General features: G+C 44.8%; 9 non-coding genes across 9 annotated transcripts; 3 read left to right on the top strand and 6 right to left on the bottom strand.

Moving 5' to 3' along the window:
• Positions 1–528: 528 nt before the first annotated feature.
• trnad-guc (transfer RNA aspartic acid (anticodon GUC)) lies at positions 529–600 on the top strand. The gene has a single exon. It is a non-coding gene; the product is annotated as a tRNA-Asp (tRNA).
• Positions 601–1,406: 806 nt separating this feature from the next.
• trnag-gcc (transfer RNA glycine (anticodon GCC)) lies at positions 1,407–1,477 on the bottom strand. The gene has a single exon. It is a non-coding gene; the product is annotated as a tRNA-Gly (tRNA).
• A 2,127-nt stretch (positions 1,478–3,604) lies between these two features.
• Positions 3,605–3,675, bottom strand: trnag-gcc (transfer RNA glycine (anticodon GCC)). The gene has a single exon. It is a non-coding gene; the product is annotated as a tRNA-Gly (tRNA).
• Positions 3,676–4,927: 1,252 nt separating this feature from the next.
• Positions 4,928–4,999, top strand: trnad-guc (transfer RNA aspartic acid (anticodon GUC)). Its single transcript has one exon. It is a non-coding gene; the product is annotated as a tRNA-Asp (tRNA).
• An 806-nt stretch (positions 5,000–5,805) lies between these two features.
• On the bottom strand, positions 5,806–5,876 carry trnag-gcc (transfer RNA glycine (anticodon GCC)). The gene has a single exon. It is a non-coding gene; the product is annotated as a tRNA-Gly (tRNA).
• A 2,128-nt stretch (positions 5,877–8,004) lies between these two features.
• trnag-gcc (transfer RNA glycine (anticodon GCC)) lies at positions 8,005–8,075 on the bottom strand. Its single transcript has one exon. It is a non-coding gene; the product is annotated as a tRNA-Gly (tRNA).
• A 1,253-nt stretch (positions 8,076–9,328) lies between these two features.
• trnad-guc (transfer RNA aspartic acid (anticodon GUC)) lies at positions 9,329–9,400 on the top strand. Its single transcript has one exon. It is a non-coding gene; the product is annotated as a tRNA-Asp (tRNA).
• An 806-nt stretch (positions 9,401–10,206) lies between these two features.
• On the bottom strand, positions 10,207–10,277 carry trnag-gcc (transfer RNA glycine (anticodon GCC)). The gene has a single exon. It is a non-coding gene; the product is annotated as a tRNA-Gly (tRNA).
• Positions 10,278–12,404: 2,127 nt separating this feature from the next.
• Positions 12,405–12,475, bottom strand: trnag-gcc (transfer RNA glycine (anticodon GCC)). Its single transcript has one exon. It is a non-coding gene; the product is annotated as a tRNA-Gly (tRNA).
• Positions 12,476–13,498: the final 1,023 nt, after the last annotated feature.

Genomic DNA, 13,498 nt, shown 5'->3' with positions numbered 1-13,498 from the left:
ACTTTGCAAAGGGTGAGAAGAATCAATCCACACCAGTCGAAAACCAGTTTCCTCTCACCCCGAGTCGAAACTCTGGAGTGAATTTATTTGCAAGAACACACACACACCCATAAATTCCTCAAAAAACCCCTTGGCCTCAGGAATCCACAGAAGACAAAAGGGATTCTTCAGATAATAGATCAACGAGTCTCTTGGCCAGGGCAAGACGGTGTTCCTGCAGAAGAGACTCCCGGTCTGGCCGGTTTGGCCTCCATATAATAGAACAAAAGTGCCTAAAGCATAAAGGAGTTGCTGCAAACATTTTAATGTAAATAAGTACCTCAAGCAGAAAGGAAGCCCTCAGGCAGAAAGGAATTCCTGCAAACATTTAGGGTGAGGTAACTCTGTTTGACAATCAGATTTATCTATCAATAAAAGTCACAAGTTGTACAAAGAACACTTTTTGGACCATGCATGTTGCCAATCGTGCAAAGCCAGCCAATGACATTTATATAGCGGGTGAGTAGTTGGCTGATACAGAATGTGAGTTCCTCGTTAGTATAGTGGACAGTATCCCCGCCTGTCACGCGGGAGACCGGGGTTCGATTCCCCGACGGGGAGACCGCAGTTAACTTTAGCTTGATGCATTGAACAAAATGGCCAATTTTGCACTTGACCATCACTTCAACTGCTGGTATTTAACCCCAGGCCTCTTGCGTGGCAGCTGTTGAATGCTACCACTGGCCTATCAACCAGGACACGCTAACCTTTATGGCCTGCACGTATCACGCATGGCACAGTAAAATGTGCAGCCTTCATTTTCTTTTCACAATAGGTACTTCTACTTGTTTTTCACATTGTCCCTGAGGTCTCTACATGTTTGTAATGGAAGCTTTTTGTATTTTGATACGGCATCTTGTTGGAACTCAATTTAACTGTAAGTCGTTTTGTAAGTTGAACCTGAATGCATAAATCAACATTTTTTAGCTTGCTTTCCACATCAACTGCACCACCGTGTCTTCATTTACACTTATTCGTTGAACTGCAGTGATTGATCATTTGATATGTTTTTTAGCTGTCATTTAGGGCAGCCATTGGAACACAGGGTTTCTTCCTAATGTGTCGTTTTTCTCAGCATTTCTGTGGTGGAAACCTTTAGGATGTTCAAACCATCTTTACTCATTGCCACAGCTCCAAGGGTAACCAATAAATGCTGTCTGACGACAATTGTTGCACATCATGCAATGCCATCTGTTGGCATAGATGTTTCAAAAGGCCAGTTGAGGAATAGGCGCATGAAGAGTAAGAGGTCTTTGTTCGTATTGGTGAGCGAATCACTGCCTGTCACATGAGAGACTTGGATTATAGATGACTACTAACTTTGATCGATGCATTGGACAGGCCTTTGAATTCTATCCAACAGAGGTTGCATTGGCCGGGAATCGAACCCGGGCCTCCCACGTGGCAGGCGAGAATCCTACCACAGGACCACCAATGCACACAAGCGCATTAGCAACGCCAGTACTCTTGGTGCACAGGACGGTAACACGAGCAGGCTTTTTTTTTCTTTTCGGTACTGGACTTCTAGCCTTTGGGTATCACGATTGTTACATTCTCTGCCTGTTAATTTGCTCAGCATTTCTGTGGTGACAAACATGAGGACCTTCAAAGAAGGTTTACCCATTGTAAACATCACAAGTTGTACAAATAACACTTTTTGGACCATGCATGGGAGTCCAGGACAAGGTCCGGCGGCTATCAGTCCAGCCCTTAACCGGGGCCCGAAACGACTTTCGTGCGTGGATGGCAAAATCACCACCAGCGTAAAACCACACTGTCGACTGGTTATTAAAAAATTAAAGGGTGCAATTTAATTTAGGTACTCACTCTCTCCCTGAGTGGCAGACTCGCCCTGAGTCCGTGCGCGAGAGCCTGTTAATGGAAGTTCGTCTGCGGAGATAAACAGCCAGCCGATGGGGCAATTCTAAGCCCCCCGGACTTTAATGAGGAAGTGGCGCCATGCGGCTCTCCGAAGGCGAACTCCCACTGAAGGGATCTGCTCTCCCGGGTTTCAGCACCAAAATCGTTGGGTAATTTTTATTTGTCCTGTATTACCTCAAAGAAAACTCAGAGCACACACAGAGGGATTAGATTGATAATTTGGTACATTGTAAACAACCTTAAACAGACAACGAACACATACTTTGCAAATTGTGAGATACTTTGCAAAGGGTGAGAAGAATCAATCCACACCAGTCGAAAACCAGTTTCCTCTCACCCCGAGTCGAAACTCTGGAGTGAATTTATTTGCAAGAACACACACACACCCATAAATTCCTCAAAAAACCCCTTGGCCTCAGGAATCCACAGAAGACAAAAGGGATTCTTCAGATAATAGATCAACGAGTCTCTTGGCCAGGGCAAGACGGTGTTCCTGCAGAAGAGACTCCCGGTCTGGCCGGTTTGGCCTCCATATAATAGAACAAAAGTGCCTAAAGCATAAAGGAGTTGCTGCAAACATTTTAATGTAAATAAGTACCTCAAGCAGAAAGGAAGCCCTCAGGCAGAAAGGAATTCCTGCAAACATTTAGGGTGAGGTAACTCTGTTTGACAATCAGATTTATCTATCAATAAAAGTCACAAGTTGTACAAAGAACACTTTTTGGACCATGCATGTTGCCAATCGTGCAAAGCCAGCCAATGACATTTATATAGCGGGTGAGTAGTTGGCTGATACAGAATGTGAGTTCCTCGTTAGTATAGTGGACAGTATCCCTGCCTGTCACGCAGGAGACCGGGGTTCTATTCCCCGACGGGGAGACCGCGGTTAACTTTAGCTTGATGCATTGAACAAAATGGCCAATTTTGCACTTGACCATCACTTCAACTGCTGGTTTTTAACCCCAGGCCTCTTGCGTGGCAGCTGTTGAATGCTACCACTGGCCTATCAACCAGGACACGCTAAACTTTGTGGCCTGCACGTATCACGCATGGCACAGTAAAATGTGCAGCCTTCATTTTCTTTTCACAATAGTTACTTCTACTTGTTTTTCACATTGTCCCTGAGGTCTCTACATGTTTGTAATGGAAGCTTTTTGTATTTTGATACGGCATCTTGTTGGAACTCAATTTAACTGTAAGTCGTTTTGTAAGTTGAACCTGAATGCATAAATCAACATTTTTTAGCTTGCTTTCCACATCAACTGCACCACCGTGTCTTCATTTACACTTATTCTTTGAACTGCAGTGATTGATCATTTGATATGTTTTTAGCTGTCATTTAGGACAGCCATTGGAACACAGGGTTTCTTCCTAATGTGTCGTTTTTCTCAGCATTTCTGTGGTGGAAACCTTTAGGATGTTCAAACCATCTTTACTCATTGCCACAGCTCCAAGGGTAACCAATAAATGCTGTCTGACGACAATTGTTGCACATCATGCAATGCCATCTGTTGGCATAGATGTTTCAAAAGGCCAGTTGAGGAATAGGCGCATGATGAGTAAGAGGTCTTTGTTCGTATTGGTGAGCGAATCACTGCCTGTCACATGAGACACTTGGATTATAGATGACTACTAACTTTGATCGATGCATTGGACAGGCCTTGGAATTCTATCCAACAGAGGTTGCATTGGCTGGGAATCGAACCCGGGCCTCCCGCGTGGCAGGCGAGAATCCTACCACTGGACCACCAATGCACACAAGCGCATTAGCAACACCAGTACTCTTGGTGCACAGGACGGTAACACGAGCAGGCTTTTTTTTTTTTTTTTCGGTACTGGACTTCTAGCCTTTGGGTATCACGATTGTTACACTTTCTGCCTGTTAATTTGCTCAGCATTTCTGTGGTGACAAACATGAGGACCTTCAAAGAAGGTTTACCCATTGTAAACATCACAAGTTGTACAAATAACACTTTTTGGACCATGCATGGGAGTCCAGGACAAGGTCCGGCGGCTATCAGTCCAGCCCTTAACCGGGGCCCGAAATGACTTTCGTGCGTGGATGGCAAAATCACCACCAGCATAAAACCACACTGTCGACTGGTTATTAAAAAATTAAAGGGTGCAATTTAATTTAGGTACTCACTCTCTCCCTGAGTGGCAGACTCGCCCTGAGTCCGTGCGCGAGAGCCTGTTAATGGAAGTTCGTCTGCGGAGATAAACAGCCGCCCGATGGGGCAATTCTCAGCCCCCCGGACTTTGATGAGGAAGTGGCGCCATGCGGCTCTCCGAAGGTGAACTCCCACCGAAGGGATCTGCTCTCCCGGGTTTCAGCACCAAAAACGTTGGGTAATTTTTATTTGTCCTGTATTACCTCAAAGAAAACTCAGAGCACACATAGAGGGATTAGATTGATAATTTGGTACATTGTAAACAACCTTAAACAGACAACAAACACATACTTTGCAAAGTGTGAGATACTTTGCAAAGGGTGAGAAGAATCAATCCACACCAGTCGAAAACCAGTTTCCTCTCACCCCGAGTCGAAACTCTGGAGTGAATTTATTTGCAAGAACACACACACACCCATAAATTCCTCAAAAACCCCCTTGGCCTCAGGAATCCACAGAAGACAAAAGGGATTCTTCAGATAATAGATCAACGAGTCTCTTGGCCAGGGCAAGACGGTGTTCCTGCAGAAGAGACTCCCGGTCTGGCCGGTTTGGCCTCCATATAATAGAACAAAAGTGCCTAAAGCATAAAGGAGTTGCTGCAAACATTTTAATGTAAATAAGTACCTCAAGCAGAAAGGAAGCCCTCAGGCAGAAAGGAATTCCTGCAAACATTTAGGGTGAGGTAACTCTGTTTGACAATCAGATTTATCTATCAGTAAAAGTCACAAGTTGTACAAATAACACTTTTTGGACCATGCATGTTGCCAATCGTGCAAAGCCAGCCAATGACATTTATATAGCGGGTGAGTAGTTGGCTGATACAGAATGTGAGTTCCTCGTTAGTATAGTGGACAGTATCCCCGCCTGTCACGCGGGAGACCGGGGTTCGATTCCCCGACGGGGAGACCGCAGTTAACTTTAGCTTGATGCATTGAACAAAATGGCCAATTTTGCACTTGACCATCACTTCAACTGCTGGTTTTTAACCCCAGGCCTCTTGCGTGGCAGCTGTTGAATGCTACCACTGGCCTATCAACCAGGACACGCTAAACTTTATGGCCTGCACGTATCACGCATGGCACAGTAAAATGTGCAGCCTTCATTTTCTTTTCACAATAGTTACTTCTACTTGTTTTTCACATTGTCCCTGAGGTCTCTACATGTTTGTAATGGAAGCTTTTTGTATTTTGATACGGCATCTTGTTGGAACTCAATTTAACTGTAAGTCGTTTTGTAAGTTGAACCTGAATGCATAAATCAACATTTTTTAGCTTGATTTCCACATCAACTGCACCACCGTGTCTTCATTTACACTTATTCGTTGAACTGCAGTGATTGATCATTTGATATGTTTTTTAGCTGTCATTTAGGACAGCCATTGGAACACAGGGTTTCTTCCTAATGTGTCGTTTTTCTCAGCATTTCTGTGGTGGAAACCTTTAGGATGTTCAAACCATCTTTACTCATTGCCACAGCTCCAAGGGTAACCAATAAATGCTGTCTGACGACAATTGTTGCACATCATGCAATGCCATCTGTTGGCATAGATGTTTCAAAAGGCCAGTTGAGGAATAGGCGCATGAAGAGTAAGAGGTCTTTGTTCGTATTGGTGAGCGAATCACTGCCTGTCACATGAGAGACTTGGATTATAGATGACTACTAACTTTGATCGATGCATTGGACAGGCCTTTGAATTCTATCCAACAGAGGTTGCATTGGCCGGGAATCGAACCCGGGCCTCCCACGTGGCAGGCGAGAATCCTACCACAGGACCACCAATGCACACAAGCGCATTAGCAACGCCAGTACTCTTGGTGCACAGGACGGTAACACGAGCAGGCTTTTTTTTTCTTTTCGGTACTGGACTTCTAGCCTTTGGGTATCACGATTGTTACATTCTCTGCCTGTTAATTTGCTCAGCATTTCTGTGGTGACAAACATGAGGACCTTCAAAGAAGGTTTACCCATTGTAAACATCACAAGTTGTACAAATAACACTTTTTGGACCATGCATGGGAGTCCAGGACAAGGTCCGGCGGCTATCAGTCCAGCCCTTAACCGGGGCCCGAAACGACTTTCGTGCGTGGATGGCAAAATCACCACCAGCGTAAAACCACACTGTCGACTGGTTATTAAAAAACTTAAAGGGTGCAATTTAATTTAGGTACTCACTCTCTCCCTGAGTGGCAGACTCGCCCTGAGTCCGTGCGCGAGAGCCTGTTAATGGAAGTTCGTCTGCGGAGATAAACAGCCAGCCGATGGGGCAATTCTAAGCCCCCCGGACTTTGATGAGGAAGTGGCGCCATGCGGCTCTCCGAAGGCGAACTCCCACTGAAGGGATCTGCTCTCCCGGGTTTCAGCACCAAAATCGTTGGGTAATTTTTATTTGTCCTGTATTACCTCAAAGAAAACTCAGAGCACACACAGAGGGATTAGATTGATAATTTGGTACATTGTAAACAACCTTAAACAGACAACGAACACATACTTTGCAAAGTGTGAGATACTTTGCAAAGGGTGAGAAGAATCAATCCACACCAGTCGAAAACCAGTTTCCTCTCACCCCGAGTCGAAACTCTGGAGTGAATTTATTTGCAAGAACACACACACACCCATAAATTCCTCAAAAACCCCCTTGGCCTCAGGAATCCACAGAAGACAAAAGGGATTCTTCAGATAATAGATCAACGAGTCTCTTGGCCAGGGCAAGACGGTGTTCCTGCAGAAGAGACTCCCGGTCTGGCCGGTTTGGCCTCCATATAATAGAACAAAAGTGCCTAAAGCATAAAGGAGTTGCTGCAAACATTTTAATGTAAATAAGTACCTCAAGCAGAAAGGAAGCCCTCAGGCAGAAAGGAATTCCTGCAAACATTTAGGGTGAGGTAACTCTGTTTGACAATCAGATTTATCTATCAATAAAAGTCACAAGTTGTACAAAGAACACTTTTTGGACCATGCATGTTGCCAATCGTGCAAAGCCAGCCAATGACATTTATATAGCGGGTGAGTAGTTGGCTGATACAGAATGTGAGTTCCTCGTTAGTATAGTGGACAGTATCCCTGCCTGTCACGCAGGAGACCGGGGTTCTATTCCCCGACAGGGAGACCGCAGTTAACTTTAGCTTGATGCATTGAACAAAATGGCCAATTTTGCACTTGACCATCACTTCAACTGCTGGTTTTTAACCCCAGGCCTCTTGCGTGGCAGCTGTTGAATGCTACCACTGGCCTATCAACCAGGACACGCTAAACTTTGTGGCCTGCACGTATCACGCATGGCACAGTAAAATGTGCAGCCTTCATTTTCTTTTCACAATAGTTACTTCTACTTGTTTTTCACATTGTCCCTGAGGTCTCTACATGTTTGTAATGGAAGCTTTTTGTATTTTGATACGGCATCTTGTTGGAACTCAATTTAACTGTAAGTCGTTTTGTAAGTTGAACCTGAATGCATAAATCAACATTTTTTAGCTTGCTTTCCACATCAACTGCACCACCGTGTCTTCATTTACACTTATTCGTTGAACTGCAGTGATTGATCATTTGATATGTTTTTAGCTGTCATTTAGGACAGCCATTGGAACACAGGGTTTCTTCCTAATGTGTCGTTTTTCTCAGCATTTCTGTGGTGGAAACCTTTAGGATGTTCAAACCATCTTTACTCATTGCCACAGCTCCAAGGGTAACCAATAAATGCTGTCTGACGACAATTGTTGCACATCATGCAATGCCATCTGTTGGCATAGATGTTTCAAAAGGCCAGTTGAGGAATAGGCGCATGATGAGTAAGAGGTCTTTGTTCGTATTGGTAAGCGAATCACTGCCTGTCACATGAGACACTTGGATTATAGATGACTACTAACTTTGATCGATGCATTGGACAGGCCTTGGAATTCTATCCAACAGAGGTTGCATTGGCCGGGAATCGAACCCGGGCCTCCCGCGTGGCAGGCGAGAATCCTACCACTGGACCACCAATGCACACAAGCGCATTAGCAACACCAGTACTCTTGGTGCACAGGACGGTAACACGAGCAGGCTTTTTTTTTTTTTTTTTCGGTACTGGACTTCTAGCCTTTGGGTATCACGATTGTTACATTCTCTGCCTGTTAATTTGCTCAGCATTTCTGTGGTGACAAACATGAGGACCTTCAAAGAAGGTTTACCCATTGTAAACATCACAAGTTGTACAAATAACACTTTTTGGACCATGCATGGGAGTCCAGGACAAGGTCCGGCGGCTATCAGTCCAGCCCTTAACCGGGGCCCGAAATGACTTTCGTGCGTGGATGGCAAAATCACCACCAGCATAAAACCACACTGTCGACTGGTTATTAAAAAATTAAAGGGTGCAATTTAATTTAGGTACTCACTCTCTCCCTGAGTGGCAGACTCGCCCTGAGTCCGTGCGCGAGAGCCTGTTAATGGAAGTTCGTCTGCGGAGATAAACAGCCGGCCGATGGGGCAATTCTCAGCCCCCCGGACTTTGATGAGGAAGTGGCGCCATGCGGCTCTCCGAAGGCGAACTCCCACCGAAGGGATCTGCTCTCCCGGGTTTCAGCACCAAAAACGTTGGGTAATTTTTATTTGTCCTGTATTACCTCAAAGAAAACTCAGAGCACACATAGAGGGATTAGATTGATAATTTGGTACATTGTAAACAACCTTAAACAGACAACAAACACATACTTTGCAAAGTGTGAGATACTTTGCAAAGGGTGAGAAGAATCAATCCACACCAGTCGAAAACCAGTTTCCTCTCACCCCGAGTCGAAACTCTGGAGTGAATTTATTTGCAAGAACACACACACACCCATAAATTCCTCAAAAACCCCCTTGGCCTCAGGAATCCACAGAAGACAAAAGGGATTCTTCAGATAATAGATCAACGAGTCTCTTGGCCAGGGCAAGACGGTGTTCCTGCAGAAGAGACTCCCGGTCTGGCCGGTTTGGCCTCCATATAATAGAACAAAAGTGCCTAAAGCATAAAGGAGTTGCTGCAAACATTTTAATGTAAATAAGTACCTCAAGCAGAAAGGAAGCCCTCAGGCAGAAAGGAATTCCTGCAAACATTTAGGGTGAGGTAACTCTGTTTGACAATCAGATTTATCTATCAGTAAAAGTCACAAGTTGTACAAATAACACTTTTTGGACCATGCATGTTGCCAATCGTGCAAAGCCAGCCAATGACATTTATATAGCGGGTGAGTAGTTGGCTGATACAGAATGTGAGTTCCTCGTTAGTATAGTGGACAGTATCCCCGCCTGTCACGCGGGAGACCGGGGTTCGATTCCCCGACGGGGAGACCGCAGTTAACTTTAGCTTGATGCATTGAACAAAATGGCCAATTTTGCACTTGACCATCACTTCAACTGCTGGTTTTTAACCCCAGGCCTCTTGCGTGGCAGCTGTTGAATGCTACCACTGGCCTATCAACCAGGACACGCTAAACTTTATGGCCTGCACGTATCACGCATGGCACAGTAAAATGTGCAGCCTTCATTTTCTTTTCACAATAGTTACTTCTACTTGTTTTTCACATTGTCCCTGAGGTCTCTACATGTTTGTAATGGAAGCTTTTTGTATTTTGATACGGCATCTTGTTGGAACTCAATTTAACTGTAAGTCGTTTTGTAAGTTGAACCTGAATGCATAAATCAACATTTTTTAGCTTGCTTTCCACATCAACTGCACCACCGTGTCTTCATTTACACTTATTCGTTGAACTGCAGTGATTGATCATTTGATATGTTTTTTAGCTGTCATTTAGGGCAGCCATTGGAACACAGGGTTTCTTCCTAATGTGTTGTTTTTCTCAGCATTTCTGTGGTGGAAACCTTTAGGATGTTCAAACCATCTTTACTCATTGCCACAGCTCCAAGGGTAACCAATAAATGCTGTCTGACGACAATTGTTGCACATCATGCAATGCCATCTGTTGGCATAGATGTTTCAAAAGGCCAGTTGAGGAATAGGCGCATGAAGAGTAAGAGGTCTTTGTTCGTATTGGTGAGCGAATCACTGCCTGTCACATGAGAGACTTGGATTATAGATGACTACTAACTTTGATCGACTCATTGGACAGGCCTTGGAATTCTATCCAACAGAGGTTGCATTGGCCGGGAATCGAACCCGGGCCTCCCGCGTGGCAGGCGAGAATCCTACCACTGGACCACCAATGCACACAAGCGCATTAGCAACGCCAGTACTCTTGGTGCACAGGACGGTAACACGAGCAGGCTTTTTTTTTCTTTTCGGTACTGGACTTCTAGCCTTTGGGTATCACGATTGTTACATTCTCTGCCTGTTAATTTGCTCAGCATTTCTGTGGTGACAAACATGAGGACCTTCAAAGAAGGTTTACCCATTGTAAACATCACAAGTTGTACAAATAACACTTTTTGGACCATGCATGGGAGTCCAGGACAAGGTCCGGCGGCTATCAGTCCAGCCCTTAACCGGGGCCCGAAACGACTTTCGTGCGTGGATGGCAAAATCACCACCAGCGTAAAACCACACTGTCGACTGGTTATTAAAAAATTAAAGGGTGCAATTTAATTTAGGTACTCACTCTCTCCCTGAGTGGCAGACTCGCCCTGAGTCCGTGCGCGAGAGCCTGTTAATGGAAGTTCGTCTGCGGAGATAAACAGCCGGCCGATGGGGCAATTCTCAGCCCCCCGGACTTTGATGAGGAAGTGGCGCCATGCGGCTCTCCGAAGGCGAACTCCCACCGAAGGGATCTGCTCTCCCGGGTTTCAGCACCAAAAACGTTGGGTAATTTTTATTTGTCCTGTATTACCTCAAAGAAAACTCAGAGCACACATAGAGGGATTAGATTGATAATTTGGTACATTGTAAACAACCTTAAACAGACAACAAACACATACTTTGCAAAGTGTGAGATACTTTGCAAAGGGTGAGAAGAATCAATCCACACCAGTCGAAAACCAGTTTCCTCTCACCCCGAGTCGAAACTCTGGAGTGAATTTATTTGCAAGAACACACACACACCCATAAATTCCTCAAAAACCCCCTTGGCCTCAGGAATCCACAGAAGACAAAAGGGATTCTTCAGATAATAGATCAACGAGTCTCTTGGCCAGGGCAAGACGGTGTTCCTGCAGAAGAGACTCCCGGTCTGGCCGGTTTGGCCTCCATATAATAGAACAAAAGTGCCTAAAGCATAAAGGAGTTGCTGCAAACATTTTAATGTAAATAAGTACCTCAAGCAGAAAGGAAGCCCTCAGGCAGAAAGGAATTCCTGCAAACATTTAGGGTGAGGTAACTCTGTTTGACAATCAGATTTATCTATCAGTAAAAGTCACAAGTTGTACAAATAACACTTTTTGGACCATGCATGTTTCCAATCGTGCAAAGCCAGCCAATGACATTTATATAGCGGGTGAGTAGTTGGCTGATACAGAATGTGAGTTCCTCGTTAGTATAGTGGACAGTATCCCTGCCTGTCACGCGGGAGACCGGGGTTCTATTCCCCGACGGGGAGACCGCGGTTAACTTTAGCTTGATGCATTGAACAAAATGGCCAATTTTGCACTTGACCATCACTTCAACTGCTGGTTTTTAACCCCAGGCCTCTTGCGTGGCAGCTGTTGAATGCTACCACTGGCCTATCAACCAGGACACGCTAAACTTTATGGCCTGCACGTATCACGCATGGCACAGTAAAATGTGCAGCCTTCATTTTCTTTTCAACAAGTTACTTCTACTTGTTTTTCACATTGTCCCTGAGGTCTCTACATGTTTGTAATGGAAGCTTTTTGTATTTTGATACGGCATCTTGTTGGAACTCAATTTAACTGTAAGTCGTTTTGTAAGTTGAACCTGAATGCATAAATCAACATTTTTTAGCTTGCTTTCCACATCAACTGCACCACCGTGTCTTCATTTACACTTATTCGTTGAACTGCAGTGATTGATCATTTGATATGTTTTTTAGCTGTCATTTAGGACAGCCATTGGAACACAGGGTTTCTTCCTAATGTGTCGTTTTTCTCAGCATTTCTGTGGTGGAAACCTTTAGGATGTTCAAACCATCTTTACTCATTGCCACAGCTCCAAGGGTAACCAATAAATGCTGTCTGACGACAATTGTTGCACATCATGCAATGCCATCTGTTGGCATAGATGTTTCAAAAGGCCAGTTGAGGAATAGGCGCATGATGAGTAAGAGGTCTTTGTTCGTATTGGTAAGCGAATCACTGCCTGTCACATGAGACACTTGGATTATAGATGACTACTAACTTTGATCGATGCATTGGACAGGCCTTGGAATTCTATCCAACAGAGGTTGCATTGGCCGGGAATCGAACCCGGGCCTCCCGCGTGGCAGGCGAGAATCCTACCACTGGACCACCAATGCACACAAGTGCATTAGCAACACCAGTACTCTTGGTGCACAGGACGGTAACACGAGCAGGCTTTTTTTTTTTCTTTTCGGTACTGGACTTCTAGCCTTTGGGTATCACGATTGTTACACTTTCTGCCTGTTAATTTGCTCAGCATTTCTGTGGTGACAAACATGAGGACCTTCAAAGAAGGTTTACCCATTGTAAACATCACAAGTTGTACAAATAACACTTTTTGGACCATGCATGGGAGTCCAGGACAAGGTCCGGCGGCTATCAGTCCAGCCCTTAACCGGGGCCCGAAATGACTTTCGTGCGTGGATGGCAAAATCACCACCAGCATAAAACCACACTGTCGACTGGTTATTAAAAAATTAAAGGGTGCAATTTAATTTAGGTACTCACTCTCTCCCTGAGTGGCAGACTCGCCCTGAGTCCGTGCACGAGAGCCTGTTAATGGAAGTTCGTCTGCGGAGATAAACAGCCGGCCGATGGGGCAATTCTCAGCCCCCCGGACTTTGATGAGGAAGTGGTGCCATGCGGCTCTCCGAAGGCGAACTCCCACTGAAGGGATCTGCTCTCCCGGGTTTCAGCACCAAAAACGTTGGGTAATTTTTATTTGTCCTGTATTACCTCAAAGAAAACTCAGAGCACACATAGAGGGATTAGATTGATAACTTGGTACATTGTAAACAACCTTAAACAGACAACAAACACATACTTTGCAAAGTGTGAGATACTTTGCAAAGGGTGAGAAGAATCAATCCACACCAGTCGAAAACCAGTTTCCTCTCACCCTGAGTCGAAACTCTGGAGTGAATTTATTTGCAAGAACACACACACCCCCATAAATTCCTCAAAAACCCCCTTGGCCTCAGGAATCCACAGAAGACAAAAGGGATTCTTCAGATAATAGATCAACGAGTCTCTTGGCCAGGGCAAGACGGTGTTCCTGCAGAAGAGACTCCCGGTCTGGCCGGTTTGGCCTCCATATAATAGAACAAAAGTGCCTAAAGCATAAAGGAGTTGCTGCAAAC

Source organism: Nothobranchius furzeri, chromosome 2 (genome assembly GCF_043380555.1).
Source record: "Nothobranchius furzeri strain GRZ-AD chromosome 2, NfurGRZ-RIMD1, whole genome shotgun sequence".
NCBI classification, from domain to species: domain Eukaryota; kingdom Metazoa; phylum Chordata; class Actinopteri; order Cyprinodontiformes; family Nothobranchiidae; genus Nothobranchius; species Nothobranchius furzeri.
This window is presented reverse-complemented; position numbering and strand designations above follow the sequence as displayed.